A 20679-nucleotide genomic window follows, 5' to 3' on the forward strand; every position below is an offset into this window, starting at 1 on the left:
TGATGGAGGAGCAGTACAGCTGGTCAAATTGAATGGAGATCCCTTCCTAGGAAAGGTGAATGGCAGTCAATTGAAGCCATACACTGGCGGTCGGACCATATGACTAGATGAAGGCAGAATAGTCTTAATACTCCAGGCAGTTGAAAGGAGGTGCGGGACTATAAACTACACTACTCGATTTGGGGAGATGTATAAGTGGAGGATGGTGTGAAGCAAGGAAGTGTCACAGGGTCTGCGGCAACACAGAGGGAGCTGCGTTACCTAGGGAGAAATTACGCAGGTCGACCGGAACATGACCATTAAAGTCATTGTTCATGATTTGATGGTTGAAATGTGACAAAATGGAGTGGGCAGCGGGCTTATAAGATGAAATTTATTGCTCAGATTCTTGAAAATTTTTCGCCAATCCAACATTAATGAATCGAATTTGGGGGGAACGATCATATTTGAATTCAAAATGCCCTATAAATTACAAGTGGTTTTCCACCAAAAATCACTTGGCATTTTCAGAATTAAGTTGTTGAGCTCTCAGGCATCCATGAACCGAGAATTCTTTGATACTTTCAAGGAGACTCCCGAATTTTCAAACTTGCCAGAGACGAAGTGAGCATTATTAGAAAGCGTTATGTCGGCACTCGCAAAGATTATAAATACCAAACAAGTAGTAGAGGAGGTGGCACAGGAAATGGAAATAGAAGGAGAAGTAGCTGCTCCGGAAGTGGCCGAAGTATTGGCAGATGTCCCTAAATCGCCAAGGATACCAAGACCGAAGCCGACCCCAACCAAGGAAACTGTGAAGGATAAAAAGGGTGAGCATCCTGCCATACCGGTGTGTGCATCACCAAGAAGAAACCCACCGAAGCCTACTGTGCAGGAAAAGGGAAAAGCCATAAACTTAGAACCAAAGGATGAAGACATTGAGGACATCGCAACAAGAAACAAGGATGTGGAAGTTGAAGTAGAGGAAGTTGAGACCCAGGGCGCAGACCCTATTACTCAGTTGCTAGAGTATGCCCCTCTGTGCAAGCCTAAATCCAAGGTGCTGAAGGAAATTAATGAGTAAGATTCTTGTGGAAACCCCTCTGATGCTGGATGACATTGTTTATGATGGTCCGCGCTTGGAACGAATGCCACTGCTGAAACTTGAAGACTGGGATTTTGCGGACCACGAAAATTTCCCACATCTAGTGACTGAGTAGCTGATGTGCTGCATCATTGAAAGGAATTTAGGAATGACCGCTTTAGAGCCGTGGAGGTGGCTAAAGGGAGTAGAGAAAGCAGCGTTGCTCAACCTGCTCTGGGTGCCACACTATAGCTGCACCCCGGTAACAGTTTTTGTCATCAAGCAGCTACTGTGCTTGGTGTATGATGGGTGTCTGTGGTTGGAGGAGCTGATACCCATCATAGATAGATTGATTTACTAGATCATGCAACTGCCATATACAGGAGAGAATCCGGCCATGATATTTGGCGAAAAAGGTGGCGAGCAGGCTCTCACGGAGTCAATGAAGGAGAAATTTAAACTAGTGAAGAAGCCATGCAGATACACTAGATCTAGTATCTGTGACTATGCTATGAAGGTAGCAACGCAGATCTTAGCGGAGAAGGTAATGAGGAAGTGTTGTGCTGATGAGGTGCCGACATCTGTCATCATGTTCGTAGCACAATGCGTTAAAGGAGTCCAGTTCAATTAGTCAGACTACCTTCGTAGAGAGTTCCTAGCGAGCTGCCGCAAAGCACAAGAGTTCAGAAAGAAGTTCCACTATGCATGGCTCTTTCTTTCAATTGTGCTGGTAGCGTGGGAGCTGTCAGAGGATAACCAGTTCCCTTCGTTCATGCCAGACCTCCCTGAAGCAGCGAAGTACGCTTCGTTGTGGGTGACCAAGGACATGTGGCGAGTCAGGGACAATAAGATCTTTTGGATCTTTATGGAAATGAATATTTGGATGGCCATCAATTGCAAGCCATGATTTTTGCCTATGGTGTATGCCAACCTGCAGGGCTACGCCAAATTTAAGGCCGAATTCCATTGAGTATCCATAAGGGCATGAAACAACCCAACATAGAAATGGCACGACTTTCCATATTTGGCAATGGATGGTGCCATTGATGCAATGCTTAATCAATGGCTAGCAGAGTGGCACTCTACAATAGATTTGGCGGAGGGCGGAAGAAAGTCTGTCGCATAGAAGAAAAAGGAGGATGCTAAGCTTAAGATGACAAAGCTAGCCGAGAAGAGGAAAAAGGAGGCCACTGATAAGGCTTAGGCGGAGCGCGAGGCCATGAAGAAGAGAGGTGGGATAGAATGAGGCTCTGAAAAATGCACGAGATGAACAACACAGCGCGGACCCTAAGGAGACGTCTGGCTACATCAAGCACCCAAGAGAGCTAGAGAAAGGAGGGCCCAGGAAGAAATCAAAGGCAACCAAGACCTTGCTGGACCCCATTACATTAACAGAGGATGATTTACATGATATCAGTGACGTAGTGAGGGATGTCACCATGGAAGCCCTACAACAGTTTGAACAGTAGCAACAGATCATATTAGGGTCCATCCAGACAGGGTTGTAGGAGTTGCAGATCCGTGCATCATAGGCTGGTACGGTGTCTACCAGCCTGGCTATTGTCACTTCAGAAGCTGTTGATATGCTATGCATGAAGACTTCCAGTGCGATAGTGTTGCTAGATGGAGCACTGACCATAGAGAAGGAGGCTGACAAGCTCACTGTCATCACCCTAAAGGGAGTAGGGTTGAAAATGACAGCACTCCCATGCGAAGCACTCCACCATTTGCAAGATGGAGTAATTGTAGAACTGAGGGCCTAAGAGCATCGCACCCTCTAGGTGATTAACAAACAACGGATCAATAACAAGCAGATGACCCTACAAAGAAATGCTGCCATCACCACTGAGACCGAGGTGAACAATCAAAGAGAGCACATTTTGCAGGTTGTTGAGGAGGCATGAAGAATGGTCCTAGAGTTAGCCATTTCGGAGGAGGAGCCAGTTGAGGTATGCATTCGCAAGTTGGCCATAGGGGTGCATGACACTCAGATTGAGATGGCGCAGGTTCAGTTAGAGTTGAACCTACATATTACAGAGTTACAATTGAGGGCCCAACCTTCAACCCCGCTAGAAGTGAAGGAAAAGTGGGTGACCGCTATCACAGAAGTAGTAGTGGCGGTGGACAGTGTAGTAGCAGACTACACATAATTGTTCGAACAATAATTTGAGGTCCTAACTAGCTTGCAGGAGGACCCCAATGTACAGAGGTTGGTGACGGAAGTGCGTGAGCTATAATAGCACTATGATGAGGTTAAGGGCACAATGTGAACCATCGCGCTGACACAGAGAGTAGCCAAGCTGCAACAGGCCAAGCCGCTGAAGAAACAGGTGGACACAGTGCTACACAAGGAATTAGTGCTCAAGGAAAGACTAAATCCCTGGCTAGAAGAAGCTTATGCAGTAACAGGGAATATCGAAGGCAAGCTTGCGAATCTATAGGCAACGCAACAGAAGCATTAGACTGACAGTGGAGGAGCAGTGACAAAGATGACAGTGCAAGACATGAAGCAGACGACAGCTCAATTCATGGCCGAAGTTGCAGTCATACGGGTCGAGCTGGAAGAACTTCATGCAAAGATCTTCGCACCTACCGAGTGACTTGAGGGCGAGTCACAATGTTTGTGTTGGGGCCTGTTGGGAATGGGATCCCCTAAAGGGCAGTTTTGGGGCTAAAATCCCATGTTTGAGTCAAATTTTGTAATAAAATGGTAAAGACTCCGCATTTTGTGGTCGTGGAGCACGTAGGTGTTATAATTCATAAAGGGTTGTCCATCCTTAGCTTTGTAAAGTAAAGTCGGTTGTAATAGATCTACCCATCGTCCATGGAGCATGGGGTTGTATGAAAAGAGCTAAGCTCTAAGTAATTTGAGAGACACACAATGTAAGAGAGTTATAGCTCTTAAGTAAGAACTCTAAGTTTTAGGTCGTAATGTAGGTAGAGGCTTTGCAGCTGAGTGCGTGGACCCCTTCAACTATGTGCACAGGGTTAATAGAGTCTATAATCACTTGGAAGATATTAATAAAGAGAAGTATTCTGCAAGTTTTGTGTCTTTGTTATGATTAATGCATCTTATCATTTTATGTATGAATTTCCTTTATAATGCTTATGTGATGTGCGAATATGTATGATTATATTGGATAACTGAACAGATATAATAATATCTGTTTACGCGGTGCTAAATGTGAGTAACTATTGAGATAAGTAAGACACTTGGACTAATCTATGAATATGCACAGTACGTTGCCTTGGCAATGTGAAAGGGTATAGATCAAGGGTTAGGAATGTGTGAAGGACAACCAAACCCTTTCATGGAGGTATAGAAGGAAGGAATAGAAGGCTCATCTAACAAGACCTAGAGTGAAGTGACGTGTGCGAAGGACAAAATAAAGGGAATAAAATGACATCACAACCATCTCAGGTTGTAGAAACTTGGTTCCAGCATCCCCCTATATTGCTTCGGGTGAGACTTCGGTCCGCACTCCACGGGCTGATGCCAAAAGGGCCAGTAGTGTAGGGATTTGTTTGGCTAACTAACACTGAACCTGGGTTAGGCCCCCTCAAGCCAATAATCTATTTCACAGGCTTCACATTAGGCTTTAAAGTGATCTTCATTACACGTAGATCCCCTACTATTCCCTCTAGATTTGAGAACTTGGTAGGAAACAAGTCCTGATATTCGTGCAGTAGCTTCACAACTTTATCAATTGTGTCTTCATCCCAATAATCGCCTATCCTTGCAAACCTAGGCTGCACGTCGAATCCAATGTTCACTTGCCTAGTTTTCAAAGGTTTTTTTTATATCAGGGTTTGCTATTTTGGGCCCTTCAACCTCATGCTATCCCTCGGTTTCTGGAATGTTGATATTTTATGGATACTCTTCTTCTTATACACTCACATTGTAGGATTCCAATGCATGGTGTAGTTTTGTATTCTAGTCCTGGTGAACCCATTCTACCAGCTCCTCCAGTGTCCTAAAGATTGCGGCCTTGATTTCCTAGAGTGCTTCATGAAGGCTTTCAAATCCATCCTCAAAATTGAAAGTTAACAAAAAAACGTTCCCTAAGTATTTCCCATTTGGTCATCCCATGGCATAGATCCATTTTCAAGTACTAGTTCATTGGAATAGTATCTAGAGTATGACAAAAGATATGTACCCATTTCAGTTGAGGCTCCGCTCCCTAGGATTTAGTCCATCATGCCAAGTGCTAATACGGGTAATCCTTTTCGCTGTATTTTTTAGTCATAAGATTATTGGTATATCCAAACCTTAGCTTCATCATTCACTTGTACTCCTTGCAATTAGTGAAGCTATCCTTATGTGTACCCCACGAACGAGCAAATGTAGCGTGAAACACCAAATCAAGAGCTTGGAACCTATGTTCCTCTAGCACCTCCCTTTCAAACTTATCTAGAAATAGAATAACATCATCTAAGCCATCATAATGAGGAATATTTCTTACCTCTATGGATACACGCCGAAGTGAGTTTGTCATCATATAGGAGTGCAACATTGAAACATTGTGCAACCATTTCTGCCAGTGCTCGAGTTCTTCATTTGAATCCGATGTACAGGAGCTATCTTTATTCCATGTAATTCATCCATCTATAGTGGGATTGATCCAATATTCATCGTGCATAGTAATCTTATATATTTTGTCCAAGTTGTCTTCCTCTTCAAAGTCACAGACTAGTTCAGTGTAGTACGCTCCCCTAATAGGATCTTGTGGTACAATAACTCACAGTGCCTTTCTTTCAAATGTCATCCTTCGCTTCTTCAAGTTGATTACGAAATCCATGTCGAAGGCCCAATCAATTCCCAATAGTGTAGGGTAAGTATTGTTGTCATCGACTCTTTCAATTACTTCAAAGTCAGCCATAACACTTGCTCCCTCAATGTCTATTGGTACCCCGTACATGTGTCCCATAGGAATAATTTTTTGTTGATTGGCCATGCGTAGCTATATAGGAGGCCATTGTAGCCTAGGTCACCCAATTATTTCCCATGTCTGTTTTCACAACACATTCACATCAGATCCTATATCCAAGATGACTTGATCCATTTCATACTCTCCAATCTGCATGGTCAGCCTCATCTCACGCCCTATCTGCTTCTTATATTTACCCAGTTTCCTCATAGCGCATTGTTCAGTAGGTGTCTTTATTTTACCTGTATAGTTGTCAATTAGCTCCTAGAGTCTTACTACTGTCTTCCTATCTCACAACAACTTCATACAACTTTTCAGAAAAGTAGCCAATACCAAGGGATCCATGTCCTTCACTTCATTGTTTCGAATCGATTTCTCCTGACTTCTGGATGCAGAATCCTCAGCAAAGTTCTTCTTGGCCTCCATAAAAGTTTATTTAGCCATGTTGAGATCAAAACCGATCTCTTTTTCGGTAGCCTTGCACACCCAACCTTCAGTTTTTGGCTGCTTTCTCTTATATTCTCCCATGGAAATACCACTTCATGTCATGATATTGATGCTATGGTCTTCTTCGCGTGGCTTCACCCTCATCATTTGTATATTTTGTGTGGGACTCTGCATATTTTTCTCCTGCATCTTGGCTATCAACATCAGGTAATATTCAATCACATGGTCGAAATATTTGCAATACTGACAAGATGGATGTGTTAGGTTTTGACAGTCGAGTGCAAAATGTCTAGCTTCTCCATAGTTGTAGCAAATAACTTGTTTGCGACCTCTTCCAGCCCCTCCTCCTCTTCCTCTTCCATGGCCCTGGAATCCTGCACGTGCCGCACCTACACCCTAATCTTGAGGCCTATTTTCTTCCTACATTCAATATGTAGGGGTTCGCTCCATCATTAGTTCATAGCTTTGGCAGTTTCGATCATCATGTCCAACTGAATTACAAAAGGTACAAAACAGCTGTTACAAGGTATACACAAACTTTTGCAAGAGGTTACAATCATCAATTTCCTGCTTCCCAACTATCTGGCAGATAGTGCACCATAAGGGTACTCCTACACTTGGTCCCACAATGTTCTTCAGCTTCAATGGTACAAGACCTCCTCCAATCAAGTAATTCTGATAAACATGGCAGTTATCCTTCTCATGTCCCTTGTCTTTGCATCTTATAAACCAAACTTCAGCGCGCACCTCTTGTTGAGCTTCCTTTCCTGTCTTCAAGCTCTGAAACTCCATATACAGGATTGCTAGCTGCAACTAAATTTGCTGTACTCCAATGTTCGTATCCAGCATTGGTGAGGCTTCCAAAGTCATCACGATCTCCACATCATCTTCTCGAATTCCTATCTTCTGATGTGATAATGGTAATCTTAGATGGGCAAAAACAAATAAATGTACCAATATCTATGTTGATCATCCGTGATATTCATATTATCTTGTCGAATCACACAGTTTATCCTCTGATCGAAATCCTACGAGGACTCATTTATCCTCTATTGTATTTCCTTAAACTCGATTACAAACTCCGCCAGAGACTTAGGATTTTTAAATTCATTTTTCAAAGCCTTTTGAGTCCTTGCCATCGTTGCTCTAGGTCTATCTGTATAGAAATTGATGTACCAAGTCAATGCTCGATCATGCATCATTGTGACTAGCTACGCTTTCTTAATATTATCATCTGTAATTTGTTGCATTTTCCATACAAGATCCGTGAAATACCAAAACTGTTTGGGGTCTTCACTTCCCACCTCTTTGAATATCGACATCTTCATTTCATTCACCATTTTAAATGTTTGATGCGGAGGTAGAGGTGGCAGTGTAGTGGGTGGATGGGGCATCCCTGGGATACCCTGGCTGAATATCTACAACATGCTTCCTATTATTCTTATAATAATCCCTTCGTCGTCACTATAAAATGATCCTAATAGTGGACTATATACAAAGCTTGATTCTTTGTTCCTTTTGAAGACTTTTCCACTTCACGTAGTCCCAAACATCAATATAATGGCATAACCCATTTCTCACATAACAACATCTTAATCCAGGTTTTCAAAGATTTTAAGTACTTACCTCTTGGTCCCTTGAAGAATATGCACTCTTCCTCGCTATAGTTGATGCTCTTATTGATCACGAGCTCAGTGATGAATACTCCTAATATATGATCAACGACCCGCGTAACATTATTTTCTGAAGCTTCCAAGTGCTTCACCAATTATGGGGTCCACACAATAGGGTCGTCAAGTCTCCATGTACCCTGGGAATTCACTAATATGGAAAGGCATTAATGAAATTCAAATCGAAAGAAACAAAATAAGTCTTCAGTCTCATCTATGTATAGGTATCTATTCAGCCACTATTTCTTGGATAACTACGAGTTTCTGTTCTCCTGAGCTGCAAATGTGTGCAACTTCCAATCAATCCACTTTTCAATTTATTTCTTAGTAGGGAACCACTTATTTGACATCACACATTCCTCATATAAATCCCAGTCCTGACAACAGAACTATTTGTTGGCTTGATGGGGCCTGACCAAGGTTTAACGTTATCTGTGGCAATCAACAAAACGCTAACTGTAACAACCTCCGAGGTAAATGTGCATATAAAAAAACATAATAGGAAAAAAATAAAATAAACATATCAGCCATCAAAATCCATATATACATCAATACATTTGCACATGAAAATCAAGGGAATGAATTTTTTAATTAATAAATGCAATGAACCAACCAGAGATGGGAGTACCACATTCAACCTAACCATAGATTGGCTGAGCCAAGTCTCTCTTCAGCCAATCAACCCCGTGCCATATTCCAAGAATGAATGTGGGATCTCATAGAACACATCAATCAAAACTCATCCAAAGCTTCCAGAGGCCACCCACCTCAACCCGTCAAACAATGATTCCACCTCACGGTCAGACATCACCAAAAACCATCATCAGATTGGTCTCCATCCAAGCCTTTTAGGGCTTCCAGAGTGTTTTTCCAACCAAGGCTTCCAGAATTAGTAACTCAACCCACAACTTATACAAGGCTTCCAGAGCATTTTTCCAACCAAGGTTTCCAGGACTAGTAACTCAACTTGCCAAGGGCTTCCAGAGCATTTTTCCAACCAGGGCTTCAATGACTAGTAACTCAACCCAAGCTATTACAAGGCTTTTAGAGCATTTGTTCAACCAGGGCTTCCAGGACTAGTATCTCAAACCAAGCTATGGAAAAATGAGAACCAACCAAAATAAAGAAATGAAAGTAAACCCACAATCAACATGGCTATCTAGAAAATAGCAAGGCTAGGAAATCCATTGTCAATCCTAGCCATCATCCATGCCAATGACAGATCATAACCAAGAAACCATGTGCATGTGCCATGCATGCCAAAACTAGTGAAGAAATCATACATGAAACTAAGTCCTTGCAAGAAAATCTGATGTAGCTACTGATGCCGATGCCTTCTTGTGCTTTCTTTCTCTTCCTTTGCCTTCTTTCTCCAAGAATCCAAGTACGACACACCCTCCAAGAGTGCTCCAAGAAAACTCTATGTAACCAAGAGTGTGAGAGAGAGAGAGAGAATGATGAGAGAGCTCCAAAACTGAACTGACCAAGTCTTGCCCACTGATCCTCATAAGCCTTTTTATTAATGAGGCCTCTATTTTCTTCATTTTCCATTATTTTCCTTCAATTTCCTCCTCACATGCAACCTGTGACCTTTCACATACTTTTTCTCCTAATTTCCATTATTTTCCTTCATTTTCCTCTTCACATGCAACATGTGATCTTTCACATACTTTTTCTCCTAATTTCCATTATTGTCATAAATAAATGTGCAAAATACTTTTTGCCTCTTTAATGCCTTAGCCATTACCTTTACCAATTTCCTTAGCTATAAACAACCAAATGAATACCCTGTAGGATGTCCTACCCACCATTCAGCTTGGAATACATGTCCCATCATCCATGGTATTTATATATTTTTACATGGAATTTTCAGTAGGGATGTTACACTAAGTGCTGGCCCTTTCAGAAACAACCTGCATAGCACAGGTTGCAGTCTCACCCGAAGTAGTATGAGGGGATGACAGAACTAGGTTTCTGCATCCAGAGGCCTATGTGATGGGTTCCTGCAGTCCTTATGGCTCAGATCTACCTTTGCACACCTTTAACCCTTCCGAACCTATAATTACTGTAAAACCATTTAAACAACTTCCAGATCTTCGCAAAGGTTCCTAATTATACTTAACATGCATAAATACTATAGATCTACTAGTTTTGCACAACAAATAAGCATTAATTCATGTAAATCATAATACAGAGCGAAGATACATAAACTTGCAGAAGTAATAAATAAGACACAGATGCATCAAAATTGGCTCAAAATTGTCTTTATTAAGTATATTGAATTCAATACAGACTTCCTTCCCTTGCGCACTCAGCCTGCGGACTTACCAAGGTCTCTATGCAGTCAACTACAAGAGCCTTCCCCTTTCACCTAAGTACAAGAAATAAACCTTTCCTGCCTTAACACGTTTCCTTTACAATGATTCTTCACAAAAGATACTTTTTTAGACTTGCTATGACTCATTATATATAGCATTTGCTTTACAATACCATGGTCCGCGGACCATGGGCGGGTCTCAAAACCACTCTATCACTTACCCACCTAAGGGACTAAATCCCCTTTGACTCATACTAGCCTTGTACTCTACATCGACATTTCATGGAGAATTTACATTTGTTTCAAAAAGATATGAAAAATTTTACCAAAACTTGACCAAAATGACCCCAAGGACCCTATCCCAACAAACACCCTCACAAAACATTTAATAAAATAAACATTTATTGGTTTTTCCATTTGGTGTTTCCACAGTATATCATTTTGCATTGATGTGTTTTTCAATTATTCTATTCTAATGGTGTTGCTTCCTTACATAACATTGACACTTACATCATCAAATATGTAATTAAATAGCCAAAATTAAATGGACAATGATACTGTTGTAATGTTACAACTAGGAGCCTTATGTTAATACGCTACAACAATGGTAATTACTATATGTGACTCACTATTACATTTCTAAAGTTACTCGATGTAATGGCGATGACTTTATCTAATTGTCAATTAAGGAATATGGAATAAGAGATTTGGAATGTTACATGCTAGTAAATTCCATAAAAAAATTATAATCTTATGTCCTTTTACAAGAGGTTTACTAGTGGATGTTACAATTGGTATCAAAGCTAGGTTGCAACACTAGTGCCTTTTGGGAATCTATGAGTAGAGAAGAAGTGGAGGTATGATGATTTTGGATATAATCTCAGGTATGATCCTAACGATATTACATGACGATATAGGTAGTATATTGCATTTGATATGAAATGCATGATAGTGTTAATAATTGCATTAAAGAATGATAAGTGTTAATGTTTGCTCTAAAGAATAACTTGCTCATGGCATTTATGTCTTTATAAAATATAGTTTGTAATTTTGTTGCACATAATTATTATTATGGACAATATTTAGCACTAACTAGCGATAGAGTGGATTAACTACCAATCTTTGCATGCATACTCTTATAATAATTCTTAATGGCTCTATTAAAGAAAATGATTAAAGTTACAATGCACTTCTTATAAAGAATGAATGGATGTAATGTTTTGTGTGATAACAAAAGAATGTAGAAGGTGGGGAACGTCCTTGAAGAGAAAAATAGAATGTTTTAAAAGACAATGATATAACGCCTTTGGATTTTAAAGATAAAGAATGACACAAATGGTAAGACTTGACTGTAATGTCTAATTGACAATTGAGTCCCGTCGTGGATTTTGATTGAACTTATGATGGTTGGTAGCATTGATTATTTAGTATTACATGACTAACTATTAAAATTATATGCATCACTTAGCTCTTAATTGAAGATTATTATTAAAGTGGTAAACAATGTGATCATGGTAGATTATTCTAGTGGTGACAATAAGTTGTTTGAATGGCTTCTGAATGGCTTCTAAATTGTTACCATAATTGTTATTGACACTGAAGTACTACTAGTCAATTAGTTCTTTTGTTTGAGTAAATATCTATATATACTTTTATGCATATGAAACAAAATTATCATGACCACGGAAGTGGATATTTGTTTAATAATGCATACATATGACTATAAGTTCTTTGAGGTTACAAAGAACTTAAATCATGATAACAATAGTGTCTTTAAAGTGATTAATTTAATAGAAATGCATTTTTATGTCAAGGGTTGTGGATTTTCATATAAACTAACACAAGTTATAATTTAGGGAAGTTGAAATGCATGAGATGAAATAGATTATTTATGTTCAACCAACTTAATGATAGAACTAGTGGTAATAAAATTTTGTTGACAATGTTTGGTCAAACTTCACAACTCTACAAGTTGATAATTTAATGATGATGCTAGCTGGTATGCATCCTACACCAAAAAAATATGTTAATTCCATCCTTTATAAATTCATCTAGTGTGTGTGAATACCTACATTGTGTTTTGGACATATGGTGTCTTCATTGTCATTGCTAAATGAAAATTTAGATGGCATTTGAATCTATTGCCATTAATAAGTTGTTTAACCAAGAAAAGTTTGTGCGATTGGCTTGATTTAGTAATGATGCATAATGATTGTTGATTATATACATATGCCTAATGAATTTTAATTTTGCATGAATTATAGATATGGTAATGTCAATGATTGGATTAGAATTGCTATATCTTTTAAATAGGTCTTATTTCCTTAACTATCGTTGAAAACAACTTCATTGAAACTTTGTTTTAAATTTCATTGGATGTAGCATATGGAAAATGTATCCTTAATTGTTATTCTTACTTTTAATGCATGGGAATAATTAACGAAAATAAAAAAGAACACTGCCTTTCTACATCGTTGAAATACAGAGAACATCGATGCATGTGAAAGTGAAACACATTTTGAATGTATTTGACAAAATGTTTTGTGAATAAAAATATTTTGTAGAAGGTATAGTTTTATAAAAAACAATTGTGACTAATGTTTCTAGTGTGTTTGAGTAGGGATAGCTTAATGGTAGCATAGTAATGTCACTAAAATTTCGGTACCATAGAATATGAGAATAAGTGAAAGGTAAAATGTTGCAATGTGATTAGCAACTGCAAAAGTGAAGGTATAATGTTTATCATTATGATCTGAAAGATATGGTAATGTTTTCTAAATTGTATGTTGATTATTATGTCGAAAATTTGAATAAATACTACCCATATGACATGAGATGCCGATCACGATTTCCTATTAAATTTACTTTTACAAAACTATGGGGCCCATGGTGAGGGTCAAATATGAATACATGATGTACATAAATGTTCTTCTTGCTTTAATGTTAATATGAATATGGCCAGTTATCTAAATTATAGTGGGAAAAGGTGCTAAAAGGAATTTCACAACCCATACAATCATATAAAAGTTGGAAGGCCCAAGGAGGGCCTTGGGAAGAGGTAGTTTCGTACCCATATTTCCTCTCCCTAAAGATAAATGTTCTCAGTAAGGGAAAAAGGTTGGCCAAGATGGTGAGAGGGGAAAAGCATGAGGTAACCTTGTTGGTTTTGGATCTTATTGGAGGATTCAAAAAAGAGTTAGTTGTTTAGCTAAAACTTCTCAAGGCAGAACATTGTCGGAGGAATGGGCAAGACATTTCCAAGAGGAATCTAGTGTTGAACCTAGTGTGGTCATTGTCAGGTAACTGTCTTGCATGTGAAATTGGCTCAATCTGCTTGTGAAAACCAATTCCCATTGGTTGGGAGGAGCATTATTTTTCTCAATGTGGATTTCATGGAAAACCAAGTTAACTAATCAAATAAGTGATGTGTTAAAAATGAACTTTCAATATGATTGTGTAATAATTTTATGTACATCTTGGTAGGAGAGGAGCCTAGTGCTTGGAATGGATTTAGTAGAAGTGTAGTTCCTCTATTATATTAATAGTCTTATGAATGTATTTAATAGGGGCTAAGACATCATGCACTTGGTGAAATTATGACTACTTTGATCATTTTGATGATTAGCTAGTACTCTCTAAGTACTTGCAGAAGTAATATGATAATGATTGATAGTTAAAGTATTGTGAATATAATTTGATTGAAAATGTTGCGATTAATGTGGTTATGTTGGATTGTTGGTCATGCACTATGAGGTGCTTTCCATGGAGGCTATTGAACCACCCAAGGAACTTCTTGTTGGGTTGATAAAATACTCTTAGAGTGCTTGTTGTAACTGATAAACCACCTATAACTAAAAGTATTGCGTGAAGTGACCATGATTTCCAGGAGTAATTGGAAAGTAATAATAAGTTGGTATAGATATTTTTATTTTTATTTTTATTGTTATGAAATTGAACAATGGCTAAATGATTGAAAGAAAAATTGAAATTTTGTAGCTGTAAATACTTATGATTATTAATCAAATTTTATTGTGTTTTCTTATTGGTATTTTATGGAAATAAAATCATTCATCTTGAAGGGGAAGAATCCCATTTTGTTTGTTCTAAGATAGATGACATAGTTGAAAGACTTGATGAAAATATAATCATGATAAGATGAACATTGAGGACGATGTTGTCTTGAAGGGGGGAGTAGGTAATATCTCCAAAACCACTATGTGAATTTTGGAAATGTTGACATTATATATTATTTATTAAGAAATTTACGTTTTTGTTTGTAACTAATTCAATAGTTTTTATTTCCCACCATTTCTATATGGTGAATAGAGGTTAGTCAACTTGGGAGGAGGAAGTTAGTTGTCGCTCTATGAGGGGGAAGCATTCAATTTTCATAGAGAAGTCACACTAAAGTAAAGGCTGAGAAACCATATGTAAAGAACATTGTCAATTTATATCCAAATAGGCAATAATTTCACTGAATCCTCCTCTTAATCCACTATTAGATTGTTTGGTCACTTTTAAAAAAGGATGGGGAAAAATTCATATAAAATTTGTTATGGAAAATGGGGTGGTTGGATAAAGCCAGTCGGCGTGCTTTGGAATTACTACATCTTATGACTACTTAAACACACTTTTGTAGAGAGTCTAACCAACATTGACAAGGCATCCAAATCAATGGAGGAGTGGCAACAATGTATGTCTGAAAATGGATTCTCCATTAATGCTTGTGTGAATCTACACGAGGGATGAGAATGGAACCATGTGCTACAGAGAATAAATAAAGACCCGAACATGAGGAATTCACATAAAAGATAAGTTAACTATGTTTTTTTATTTAAAATGTTTGCATATCTTATGCACATTAAAAATAAGTTAAGTGTGTTATTTTTTCTTGAAAACAATTTGCATATCTTATGCACGTTAAAAATAAGTTAACTAAACATTTTTTTCATGAAAATGTTTGCATAGCCTATGCACATACAAGATAATTAGTAATGTTATCTTCTTGAAAGGAGAATGCATGTGAAACTACACATAGATAATAATTATTTTTTCAAATGTTTATTGAAAAGAATATGTGTTTACATATAAAATAATAACAACTATTATGACAATTTTCGTGAGGAAATAATATCTGCTTCTATGCACAAAAATAATAGCTATTGTTGTAGATTTACTAGAAAAGGATATGTATGTATATGCATAAAAAATAGATATTATGATAGTTTTATTTTGGAAAATAATATGTACTTACATGCAAGAATAAGAGCTATTATGTTAGTTTGTTTTGGAAAAGATTATGAATTTGAATCCAAGAATAATAATTGTTATGTTAGTTTATTTTGGAAAAGATTATGTATTTGCATTGAAAAATAATGACTATTGTGTTAGTTTCTTTTGGAAAAGAGTATATATTTACATACAAGAAAAATAGCCATTATGATAACTTTCTTTTGGAAAAGTTTATTTATTTGCATGCAAGAATAATAATTATGGAGTTAGCTTCCTTTGGAAAATGAATATGTGTTTACATGTATCAAGATAATAGCTTTTAGGTTGATTTATTTTGGAAAAAAAATATGAATTCAGATGCACAAAGGTCATACCTAATGTGTTATAGGCCTTTAAATATGGGTATTTGCAGTGCTTGTGTTAGTGTTGAATAGTATCTGTTATCAAATGTACTCTTTCATATTGATTACAATTTTTTTTGTCAAATTATAATACTTTCAGATTAAATTTGACTTGTCTCGTGGACCCATGACTGTGTTTTTTCCCTTTTCCAACCTAAATTTCATTCTCCTTTCATATTTCCAAACTCTAGCCATTTTCTATTTTCCCATTCTTTTCCATTTAACTCTAGCCATATCCCATATTATTTCATTTATTATAACACATTTAAACTTTAAACCAAAAACCATTTAAAATCTAGATGTATCCATTTTAACTCTAGCCTTGCGCTATTGTTGTTAACTCTCATGCCTCGGCCATACCTCTATTCCTTTTGTTAATATGTTGTTAGATTGCCTGAAATAATTTACAATTCTACTACTTCCTCGACTGCAAGAGATCTGGGCCCCATAGTGCCACGTATACAGAAATTGTCTCCCCTGTTTCCTTTCTGATTTTGATTGTGCAATCGCAATCGCAACCCGTAATAACCAATGCCCATTCCCCCAACCATTGCGATTGCGATATGTGTGGTGCCCTGTCGGGTCTAAAATATCATATGCTAAGTTTTAATACATTTCGGGCCCTAGTCTATTATTAACACTCCCCACCCATTGCACTAAAACCAGAAGAAGCGATATTTTATATATCACGATTTTTGAAGTTTCACGTTCGAGTAGTTGGAAAATCACTATGAAACATGGTAAAAGGCCCCTCTCTCTGTTGATTTGCAATATACAAAAGCCTAGATCAACTTCCCACATTTAATCAACCTGAATCAGCAGTCCTAGATCAATGGTTAATAAATCCTCCCGGATGGTCAAAATTAGTTCATTTTCTACGCTCCCGACCACGATTTCTCGTTGTTTTTCATGTAATTTCCCAACTAAAAGACCATGACATCCATTCATAGATCACCAAATCATCCATTTTGCCTCTTCTTAGAGGGCAACAAGGACCTTTCCAACAACATGTTTTAAGCAGCAAAAGGACATAGGACAACATTGCACATTTATCACAACAGTTTTCAGAATAGAATGCAGTGAAAAGTGGAACAACAACACATTTCATTATCCAACAAGAATAACAACAATGTCTATTCAAGGCCTCAGTTACTACCAAAACAACACCATAGCTAAATTGACTGATATTATTAGCAGTTTGATCTATTTTTAAAATTTTTTGTAATAAATCTTGAATTATGTTTCAAGATATTTATTTTATAAATAATTCTACAAATACTTCAGATTTCTAAGTATTGGAGGTTGGATGTTTGATAATCCTAGATGAAGCTACTGTACATTTTGCAATAATATAACATGCAGTTGCAGTTATTATCTTGGGATTCTTGTGGTATGTTTCTATGACAATGTTTTTCTTTGATATTTCCTTTTCCTACCATCTCTTTGATTTCTTGTGATCATCTCATGAGTTTAAGTTACATGCTTTGTTTTGATGAGATATTCATGCAAGTGTTATTTCTTCTTGATGAATGAATTCATGGTTACATGCTCATTTTGATCCTCTACCTTTTCATCTCCGCACCACCATAACAAACTATTTTTGTCAGTGATCATGCCTACATTGCCCCATTATATCTTTACAATTGATCATGAGAAACCTTATCCTAGTCCTAGATCTATGACCTTCATCCAACAAACCTTAAAATCAAACACCATTGAGCTTAATATCTATCCTAACATCTAAAATCCCTCTCCAGTCACTTCACTGGCTGTGATATTCTTGATAGAGCCCTCTCTCATTTGGTAGGGCTAGCTGAAAGTCTAAATATTGGTTTTAGGTTACCTCCCTAGATTCCTTTCTCATCCTTGGGACACTAAGGAGTGCTAACATTTTTGGCAACCATACTAGGGAGAGCGAAGAATTTCATATTCCCCGGGAAAGATTATCAAAGTTTAGATCTGATTTGCTAATGGTGGACAATAGTCAGACACATATGAAGGCTGAATCATTTACCTGGTGACTCCAATCAACTTTCAACCTGATTTGAAGACTCCATTGGAGGGTGAACCATACCAACAGAAACATGAAAGGACAATATGGAAAAATCAGGTATTCAAGTTTGAATTTCATCCAAGACATTATATGCTTTATTATAAATTATTTCTTCTCTTTTCCCGAGAATGTAAAGAAGGTTTTCCAATGTATATTGTATTTGAGAAAAGATACCAGAACTGCATTTGATTCCTTTCCTTTGGAGATTGTGAGTACAAATTCTCCTTACGCTTTTGGTTTTGATCAAGACCCTTCTTCTGAAACCTATGTTGATCATATTCAACCTAATGGGCCTCAAGAGATCAAGAATAAGCCCATAGCTTTTGTACATACTCCTATACCTTGTAAAATTCTAGATAGGTACAATCCTCCAATCTTACCTCCTATACTCCATGATTTCCCTCAATATTATTACAAATATCTTCCTAGGTTTGATGGGGAATATGGTAACATTAGTGCTAAAAAGCACATTCATAATTTTGAAAAATTTCTCGAACTTTTTGAGGTTGAAGAAGATGATTTCAATATTAAGATGTTTTCTCTATCTTTGCAAGTTGAAGCCAAGAAATTGTTCAAAAACTTACCAACTACAAGCATTATCAATTTCCATCAGTTTGTGAAATTATTCCTTGATAAATGGGTGATCAAGAGGAATAATTTTCTTATTTTAGAAGAATATAATCATTTGAAAATATAGCCAAGAGAAATAGTGCAACTCTTTTCCGCTAGGTTCAATCAAGTATACCATTCAATCCCTGTTGATATCAAACCACCTCCCAGTTTATCTCCCTTACACTACCATGCATTTGATTTGGAAATGGAATTTCAATTTAGAGAAAGGACCCTACCACACTCGACGAAATGCAGGGCAATGCAATAGCTATGGAAGCTAATCTGTTAGTCAAAAGGTCAAAGTTGAAGGAAGCAGAGAGGGAGAATATAGAGAAGGAGCACTTGACATCTTCAGAAGTGAAGCTCGACATTTTGGTAAGCACAATGGAAGAAATGATGTGAAGGATCACCATGAGATATGAACTTGTTGTTCAAAAACACCATGTCCCACTTATTGCAGAAGAAGAAGAGGTTACTGATCCTAACCATTTTGCTGCTAAACCTAGTTACCGTAGAATGGAAAATGAATGACTTTTGTATTCATTTATGGACAGTCATGAAAATGGATTTGTAGATCAACCTATGGAGAAGCAATCTGCAAATCTAATGTGTATGCTTGATGTCATTCCTTATATTGATGAGTTACCCAATTATGATCAGTATGATGATGACTATGTTGTCGAAATCAAGGCTGGCTTTTCAAAGCAATCAGTGGCATGTTTTTGGGAGGAGGAAGTTTAGTTACAACAACTCGAATATAATACTCATCCTGTGCAGATCAATCAGGACAAAAATGAAGAAAATGTAGAATTTTTCAAAGTAAGTGAAAGGTTTTCGCCCCTATGTTTCGCTTCATTTAAATTTCCTAGAGAAAACTTTCCCAAGATTAGAAATCAGCAGTCTTTTAGTTTTGATATTGAGCATGAAGAACACAATGAACTTCCTGATCGAGACTCCTTACCCTTGTGTTTCTCCTCATTTGAAAAAATAAGATAAAACGATAAGGTTGCAAAGGAAGCAAATAAGAAAGTTGACAATAGTTGGCAATCTTCTCTTGAAATTGTTAAGAATGTTGTTTGTAATATATAGTCTTTATTCAGTTTGCAATCACAGTTACCAAGAAAAATTCAGTTTCAAAATGCATACGAAAATGTGGGACATGAAGAGCTTATACAAGATCATGCATTTTCATCAGAACCGATCCACAACAGGTTACAACAGCCTCCTCATATTTGCACTAATCAAGTAGGAAAATATTTGGATGATTTTTGCAATCAGAGTGGTCCTCATTTGTTTGTGAGCCTGAAAATAGGGGTAAGGGAGATTTAGTTAAGAAAACAACATTGTTTTCTTGTCCATCAACAGTCTCATCATGTTCATCCCAAAGGTCACAGGAAGTCTTGTTGCCTTATCACGACAGTTTTGAGTTGAAGCTCCATGAAAGAAAGGATGTAGATGAAAATTTGAAACCATGGTATGAAGACTTCCTAGAAAGGAAGTGTAACATGTTAGATCCTCCATTTGAAGATCCTTTTACTAATTTGTTGCAGTCATCAAAGGAGGTAATGTTTCATGATTTTCAAGACCCCTTGGGCAGTCTTTTGCAAGCATGGGAAAAGACGAATGTTGTTTTGTTTGTCAGCATAAGTCTTGGTTTTAGTTTTCATTGTGGGTTGCCTACATGTACATCATTTTGTCTACTTATAGAGGATATGAGAAGAATTTTAGTGAATGGCCACCTGCTTTTTTAGCTTCATTGGAAATTTCGTATCACTTGAGTGAGCAGGTTATGGATCAATTAGAGTAATTAGGAGTGTGAATAAGCTCATCACTTGAGAAATTTTTCCAGTAACATAGCTTTAGTTTTTAGCAGTAAGTTTTTCATCATTATTTCAGCCTACAGTAATTTCAGTTTGGTTTGCAGCGGTGTACAGTTTGGTTTTTAGTTTGGGTTTA

This window comes from Pinus tabuliformis, chromosome 8 (genome assembly GCF_031772625.1).
Source record: "Pinus tabuliformis cultivar Carrire ecotype Pingquan chromosome 8, CPIR1, whole genome shotgun sequence".
Classification (NCBI taxonomy): Eukaryota; Viridiplantae; Streptophyta; class Pinopsida; order Pinales; family Pinaceae; genus Pinus; species Pinus tabuliformis.